The 6,090-nt window shown below is 43.2% G+C and overlaps 1 protein-coding gene and 1 pseudogene across 1 annotated transcript in view; both read left to right on the top strand.

The window, feature by feature from the left end:
• Positions 1 to 6,090, top strand: part of LOC125858057 (heavy metal-associated isoprenylated plant protein 39) — a 273,143-nt gene that overhangs the window by 33,209 nt on the left and 233,844 nt on the right. The window lies entirely within an intron of this gene.
• Positions 624 to 4,417, top strand: LOC125857608 (hexose carrier protein HEX6-like; annotated as a pseudogene).

Below are 6,090 nucleotides of genomic sequence, written 5' to 3' on the forward strand. Positions count from 1 at the left end.
TACTACTCAATTTAACTTTCTCTTATTTCTGATCTTACATCTACACCCTCAAAGTCTCAAACAAATGAAAGAAGAAAGCCAACTAATAAAGGCATAATAGATAAACATGTTCTTTAACTTGGGTCAACTGACATTTATGTCCTTTAACTTTGGATATGTACAAGTACACACTTAAACTTATATAAAATTGGACAACTAAACACACGTGTCCTACGTGACATAATACACATAGGACCTCACGAAGAACGTCATATAGGACACATTTGTCTACTTGTTCAACTTTATACGAGTTTAAGTTCCTATTAGTGTACACTCAAAGTTGGAGGGCATTGATACAAGTTGAAGCCAAGTTAAATGACACAGTTATCTATTATGCCTTAAATAAACCTAAAAAGGGAAACTTTTGGCTTCTAGTCCTTTACTAAAATGATATAACTAGCTTCTAGTCTATACATTTAATATAAACATATCAAGCGAAACAATTTTTCTATGGCGCACGATAGCAACCCTAGGCATACGTGAGCGTGGTGTTGATTTGCAACAAAAGAAGAGGATGTGGTAGGTGATTTCGAAGAAAAAGAAGAGAATGAGTGTGGTGGGTGAATTTGAAGAAAAAGAAGAGAATGACTGTGGTGGGTGAATTTGAAGAAAAAGAAAGAGGACTAGAGAAGAAAAAAGTTGACGGTTGGGGATGGGGAGAGTGTTGGAGAAGACGAAAGTTGGGGAGTGGGGTGGTGTGTGTGGGGAGGGGGGGGGAGAGGAAATGATTGAAGAAGCAATAGGTTTTTTAATTATTTTAAATTGATTTTTGTAAAAAATAATATTTTTAATGTAAAAATATCATATTTTCTCGCTTCTAAATGAGTTGCAATCACGTCCGTTTACAACTCAACAACATAAATATCACATAAATTCGGTTAATGGTCAAATGAGTTTAAAATATTGTGTTCTAATAGATTTAAGGATTCAGTTGACAAAGTGACGAGTAAGAGGGTACAATTGACAAACAGAGTCAAATACAGAAGTAATATCTAATTCATACATAAGAACCCAAACATATATATAATTGAAAAAAACTAGACTAATAAAATCGTAATTTAAACGGTTTGTAGACGGTAGTAAAAGTTTAAATATTGATGATCCAAATATATAGTATATAGATTGAGTATATAACGATCTTGTAATTTTTAATTTCTTGGACATAATTTTTAAATTGTAACATAGAACAAATAAAATCCCAGAAAAGAATTGAATAAAACTGCAAGAAAAAAAAAAGCAAAATCAGTAATTATAAGCCGTGAATAAAAAATACTTCACATGATGAGAAATGAAACTGCTTTCATAAAAATTCTCGTAGAATTGAAAATGAAGTTTTTCATCTTATACATGCATGATCATGAATTAGTAACTGCTTCTACTTCCAAACAAAAAATAACAATTGTGTCGAACTTTTCATTTTTGGAATAGTTATGGAATCTTCATGAATAAGATCAAACCTTATTCTATAGTATTTACAAGAGGTTCCTCTGTAAAAAAGTTCTTGAGAGGGCTTTGCTGATTCATGATTTATATTTCATCTTTCGTCTTAGGTTGTGCTATCTGCCTACTCAAATTTACTTTCATGCGATATGATAATGTCTTGTCGATTGTCATTGTCATTACGGATGAAAACGTGTATATAACATTTATGCTTCTATCCCAAGCTCATGAGTTCTCATTCATGCCATTCCATTTAAGTTTACTTATTGAGATTTGGAAGTGTGGGACTAACTCAGCTCCATGGTTTAAGGGATCCCTTGCTTGGAATAGCTTACTAGTCACAGGACGAGGTATACATATTTCTCTATCGGTTCTTATTAACTTTACTGCTGTGTTTTGCAGGTGGAGTAGTCTCTATGACGTCGTTTATGAAGAAATTCTTCCCAGAAGTGTACACTCAAGTCGCCAAAATAAGCAACTACTATAAATTTGACGGCCAACTACTGACCTCTTTCACCTCATCCATATACGTTGTTGGCCTTATTACTTCCTTCTTTGCCTCACCAGTCACTCGCACATTTGTTCATAGACCATCAATTATAATCGGTGGAGTGGTATTTATCATCGATTCTGCCCTTGGAAGAGCATCATCTAATATGTACATGTTGTTATTTGGTCGACTCTTGCTAGGTGTAAGAGTTGGTTTTGCACATTAGGTACATTTTCTCAACGCCCCTTTTATAAATTGTACTCCAATTAGTTGCATATATATTCATAACAAATATCTTAATTTGGTTGCAGGCAGTCCCTTTATACCTTTTTGAAATGGCACCTCCAAGTACGAGGGATCTTTCAATATCGGGTACCAATAATGCGTACGGATTAGAATTCTATCAGCTAGCCTTCTTAACTACAACATTGAATAGATTAAAGGTGGTTGGGAATGGAGAACTTCCTTGGCGATGGCTGCAGTTCCTTCTACATTTCTAATAGCAGGAGCATTTTTTCTCCTAGCAACCAAAAACAACCTAATTCAAAATGGCAATAATCATCAAAAAGCTAAGCAGATTTTGCAACAAGTACGAGGTACAACCGATGTCCAAACTGCTGAACTAGACAATCTCATCAAAGCAAGTGAAAAGTCAAAAGTTATCAAGCACCCATTCAAGCAACTCATTAAATGGAAGTACAGGCCACAACTTGTTATATCTGTAGCAATACCATTCTTTCAACATATGATGGGGATCAACGTGATCTCCTTCTACACTTCAATTTTATTTCAAACAATAGGCCTAGGCACGAGTGCATTGCTGACGTCTGTTGTTGTGGTAGGTACCAGCATGACTTTCTTAGCATTGTTGATAGTTGACAGCATCACGCGAAGGGCTATATTCAGAAGGGCTATGGCAATTAAATTAGGAGATGAAACGGTTTTGAGCAAGGGGTATGGGCTATTGGTTTTGGTGTTGATATGCATTTTGTTGCAGGGTATATGTTTGTAGTGGGGTCTATTAGGATGGTTAGTTCCAAGGAAATATTTCCATTAGAAATAAGGTATTATTCAAACTCTTTCACATCATTTGAAAGCAATACCAGTATAATAAGTACAATTTCAATCCATACCGGCCAAGAAATCAACTCAGTATCCACTATCCATTAAATAAGTTGTGGTAGCACTTCTCCTAAGAAGCTTTAGCATTTACACTTATCTATAGCCCAAAACTATTTGAAGTTTTGCTTTTTTCCTTATGACTGCCTGCTTTTTATTTTTTATGTTTGATCAAGTTTTCCTTTCAAATATGTTAAGCGCAACATTGCACACAGAAGTTGCAACTCATGACATACTCAACTATTTTCTATAGGATGTAGGGATGATGCAAATGATACAATTGATACAAATAAGTATATTGGAAATATGCTTAATGAGTCCATCTCTTAATTAACTTATGTCGGTCTTCAATCTGCTAAGCCACAAAGTTCTACTCAAGTCAGGCATCATCGGGTTAGGCGTCCTGGGGAAGTAGGCTTCCTCTAGTCAGGCGTCCTTGGGTCAGGCATCCTCAGGTCAGTTATCCTCAGGGAGTTGGCCTCATTCGGTCAGGCGTCGTCTGGGAATAGGCCTCCTCAGGTCAGGCGTTCTCGAGATCAAGAGTCCTCGGGTCAGGAGTTTCGGGGTGTGACCTTCTCGAGTCAGGCGTTCTCTGGTTAAGTCTCAGGTTAGGCATTCTTGGGTCAGACGTTCTGGGGTATAACCTCCTTGGGTCAGGCATCCTCGGGTCAGGCATTCTCGGGTCAGGCATCCTCGGGTCAGGCATTCTCAGGTCAGGCATTCTCGGGTCAGGCGTTCTTCGGTAAGGCGATCTGGGGATGTGACCAGGTCTTCGGTTCAAGCATCCTCGGGTAATGTGTTCTCGGTTTCGACATCCTCGAGTCAGGCGTTCTCAGGTCAGGCGTTCTTAGGTCAGGCATTCTCGGGTCAGGCATCCTCAGGTCAGGCATTCTCTGGTCAAGCATCCTCAGGTCAGGCGTTCTTGGTTCAGGTGTTCTGGGGTTCGACATCCTCGAGTTAGGCATTCTCGAGTTAGGCGTTCTTAGGTCAGGCGTTCTCAGGTCAGGCATCCTCGGGTCCGATATTCTCAAGTCAAGCATCCTCGGGTCAGGCGTTCTTGGGTCAGGTTTTATCGGGTCAGGCGTTCTTAGGTTAGGGGTTCTCCGATCAGGTGTCCTCAAGTCATGCGTCCTCTGGTCATGTGTTTATGGGGTGTGTCCTCTAGTCAGGCGTTCTCATAGTAGGTATTCTCAGGCCAGACGTTCTCTGGTCAGGCGCTCTCGGGTCAGGCGTTCTCAGGTTAGGTGTTCTCAGGTCAGGCATTCTCAGGTCAGGCGTTCTGGGGTCAGGCGTTCTGGGGTCAGGCGTTCTCAGGTCAGGGGTTCTTAGGGTGTGACCTTTTCGGGTCAGGTGTTCTTGGGGTGTGTCCTCTGGTCAGGCATTCTCATAGTAGGTGTTCTCAGGTCAGGCATTCTCTGGTCAGGCGTTCTCTGATCAGGCGTTCTCGGGTCAGGCGTTCTCGGGTCAGGCATTCTCGGGTCAGGCGTTCTCGGGTCAGGCATTCTCGGGTTAGGCGTTCTTAGGTCAGGCATTCTCGGGTCAGGCATCCTCGGGTCAGGCATTCTCAGGTCAGGCATCCTCGAGTCAGGCATTCTCGGGTCAGGTTTTCTCGGGTCAGGCGTTTTTGGGTCAAGTGTTCTTAGGCTAGGGGTTCTCCGATCATGTGTCCTCAGGTCATGCGTCCTCTGGTCATGTGTTTTTGGGGTGTGTCTTCTGGTCAGACGTTCTCATAGTAAGTGTTCTCATGCCAGGCGTTCTCTGGTCAAGGGTTCTCAGGTCAGGCATTCTCAGGTCAGGCGTTTTTAGGTCAGGTGTTCTTAGGTTAGGGGTTCTCCGATCAGGCATCTTCGGGTCAGGCATTCTAGGGTTAGGTTTTCTCAGGTCAGGCGTTTTTGGGTCAGGTGTTGTTAGGTTAGGGGTTTTTCAATCATGTGTCCTCAGGTCATGCGTCCTCTGGTCAGGCATTCTCATAGTATGTGTTCTCGGGTCAGGCATTCTCATAGTAGGTGTTCTCAAGTCAGGCATTCTCAGGTCAGGCGTTCTCTAATCAGGCGTTCTCGGGTCAGGCATTCTCAGGTCAGGAGTTCTTGGGTCAGGCATTCTCGGGTTAGGCGTTCTCGGGTTCAACATCCTCGGGTCAGGCGTTCTTTGGTTAAGCGTTCTTAGGTTAGGAATTCTCGGGTCAGGCATCCTTGGGTCAGGCATTCTCGGGTCAGGCATCCTCGGGTCAGGCATTCTCGGGTCAGGTTTTCTCGAGTCAGGCGTTTTAAGGTGAGGTGTTCTTAGGTTAGGGGTTCTCCGATCATGTGTCTTCAGGTCATGCGTCTTCTGGTCATGTGTTTTTGGGGTATGTCCTCTGGTCAGGCGTTCTCATAGTAGGTGTTCTCAGGCCAGGCGTTCTCTGGTCACGCGTTCTATGGTCAGGCGTTCTCGGGTCAGGTGTTCTCAGGTCAGGCATTCTCGAGTCAAGCATCCTCGGGTCAGGCATCCTCGGGTCAAGCATTCTCAGGTCAAGCATCCTCGGGTCAGGCATTCTCGGGTCAGGTTTTCTCGGGTCAGGCGTTTTTGGGTCAGGTGTTCTTAGGTTAAGGGTTCTCCGATCATGTGTCCTCAGGTCATGCATCCTCTAGTCATGTGTTTTTGGGGTATGTCCTCTGGTCAGGCATTCTCATAGTATGTGTTCTCTGGTCAGGCATTCTCTGGTCAGGCATTCTCTTATCAGGCGTTCTCAGGTCAAATGTTCTCGGGTCAGGCATTCTCGGGTCAGGCGTTCTCGGGTCAGGCATTCTCGGGTCAAGCGTTCTCGGGTCAGGCGTTCTCGGGTCAGGCGATCTCGGGTCAGGTTTTCTCAGGTCAGGCGTTCTCGGGTCAGGCGTTCTCGGGTCAGGCGTTTTTTGGGTGTAACCTTTTCGGATCAGGCATTCTCGGGTCAGGCATTTTCGGGTCAGTCATTCTCGGGTCAGGCATTCTTGGGTTAGGCGTTCTCGGGTCAGGTGTTCTCG

Source organism: Solanum stenotomum, chromosome 3 (assembly GCF_019186545.1).
Source record: "Solanum stenotomum isolate F172 chromosome 3, ASM1918654v1, whole genome shotgun sequence".
Taxonomy (NCBI): domain Eukaryota; kingdom Viridiplantae; phylum Streptophyta; class Magnoliopsida; order Solanales; family Solanaceae; genus Solanum; species Solanum stenotomum.